The sequence below is a fragment of the Lontra canadensis genome, unplaced genomic scaffold (assembly GCF_010015895.1).
Source record: "Lontra canadensis isolate GAN:19392208 unplaced genomic scaffold, GSC_riverotter_1.0 scaffold26, whole genome shotgun sequence".
Classification (NCBI taxonomy): Eukaryota; Metazoa; Chordata; class Mammalia; order Carnivora; family Mustelidae; genus Lontra; species Lontra canadensis.
The window spans coordinates 4185771-4187822 of record NW_022631020.1 but is presented as its reverse complement, the minus strand read 5'-3'; the positions used below and the strand labels follow the sequence as shown (position 1 = coordinate 4187822).

At 56.6% G+C, this 2052-nt stretch overlaps 1 non-coding gene across 1 annotated transcript; it reads right to left on the bottom strand.

The window, feature by feature from the left end:
• Positions 1-705: 705 nt before the first annotated feature.
• On the bottom strand, positions 706-778 carry TRNAF-GAA. The gene has a single exon. It is a non-coding gene; the product is annotated as a tRNA-Phe (tRNA).
• Positions 779-2052: the final 1274 nt, after the last annotated feature.

The following is a 2052-nucleotide window of genomic DNA, read 5'->3' as shown; positions in this document are numbered from 1 at the left end:
GACAGTAAACCAGAGGTGGAGCCCAGAATTTGCATTTAGAACTAGTTCCCAGGGGAAGACGAGGCTGCTGGTCCGGGGACCGCACTTGGAGAACCCCCTAATAATGTTGTTTAGGTGCAAGACACTAATTTAACACAACTGTGAGGCCGCCGCGGCTTTACCCCTTTGGCAAGTGACCCTGATTATGCCCCCCGGGGCGGCCCAGCGGGCGCCTCTAACCGGAAACACGGAGCCGCCGGGTTCCCTTAGGGGCGAGGCCCGCTGGGGGCCGCCCGATTGAGGGTCTTGCTTTTCAAGCCGGGCTGCTCTCGGGAGTGAAATTTGCGGAGAAATTGTCTTTCTGACTCCGCGAGACACTAGGAGAGCTTCCTCACACCAGCACCTGCGCGCAGCACCCCGCTGTCGCCGCAGGCGCGCGGGGGGCCCAGAGCCGAGGGTCTCCGCGGTGAGCTGCAGGACTCCAGGGGCAGCCGACCCCCGCTCCGCCGGCTCCGCACCGCGCATGCGCAGCAGCGCCTCCGACGCCAGGCAGGACGGCGCCCCGGAAGTGGGGGCGCGGGGCGGCCGCTGTCCCGGGAGCGCGGAGAGTGGCTGCTTCCACTCTTCGCTCGCCTCTCCTTCACGTCCTTGGTTTCAAGTGAGCCCGGCGACCGGAGATGAGGGACTCACTCGAAATTTGACTCCATTCGGACTAAAAATGAGCGTTGCCGAAACCCGGGATCGAACCAGGGACCTTTAGATCTTCAGTCTAACGCTCTCCCAACTGAGCTATTTCGGCGCCTTTTCCGCTGTCTTTAGAGTAGACTATTACTGAACCATGCGCGTCCGCCCCTTCCGTCTCTCCTCGATCACCGCTTGGAGCGTTCCTTCCTGGTCCCGTTCAACGGTTACCTCAGAGCTCCGCCTTGCTCTTTACCACCTACACGTTACTTACTTTCTTCAACGTAATCCGAATTTCTGACTTAATTACCAACGGGGATCCCGGGCGCGCCCGGGCGCCCGCTGCTGGGCTCCTCTGCGCCCCCGCGGGCGGGCGAGTCTCCCCAGGCTCCTTCCCGCGGCCCTCCAGCGGCGTGGTGCCCCGGGCCCGTCCTCTGCCCCCGGAGGCAGGTCCTTCCCGCCGACCCGCGCCTGGCTGTGATCGTGCACCTGTGTCATCACTGACACGAAGGAGCGGGCAAGGGCATGGAGGCAGGATCGTAGCCTCCCTGGGATGCTGGGTCCTCGGGATGCCCCTTGAACCTATAACCACTTTACACGCAGTCGGCCTGGCACTCCGCGGGCGCTCCATATAGTGCTGGGCGAGCTCATTAGGGACGATTTCCCAGTGCCAAAGCTACTTCCTACACCAGTAAACAAGATGTTTCCGAAGCATCCGCTACATGCCAGGCACAGACGTTCTGCAAAGCCCAAACATCCTATTGTTTTATAGGGGGTTTTTTTCTCTCCAATTAATTTGTGATTTCTCTAAAAGCAGCAGTGATTACCGTAACGCCCTTTTAGTCCGCCCCTTAGAGCTTTGCGTTTAAGTGGAACCTTCACAGGCAATTTGGAGAGATGCATGGATGAGTGCCTTCGAATGTGGAAGATTGAATTTTGGAAGCGTTTGCAATCTCTAAGGTGTAGAATCGCTTTCTGCGTTCCTTTTTTGTGTCAAATACAGATAAGAGAAGAGCTTGAGATTTGAAAGAAATCATGGCTAAGGAGGGGAAAAGAGACCCAAAAAAACTTGCTGCGGACATTGATCTGTGAAGGCTTTGTGGGGATTACTATGGAAGAAGGGGCAGTTTGGAGCAGCAGATCCTACATAAAGAGACAAGAAGAGAGGACTTGAGCGTCTTAAATGCAGCTACCTTTCACATTGTCCTCAAAACTTCCCGGTCTGGGGAAGTGGCTGGTAAATTTTGATGGGATTTGAGGTGGGAGTCTGGGAGAAGTAAAGGCCCAACATCTGAGGGGAGATGGAGGAAGGATAGGACAGAGAAAAGAAGGAAGAGCACCGTCGATCAGCTTTACATGTTCACAACGTGATGTGGTCAGATCCTTTGGCAA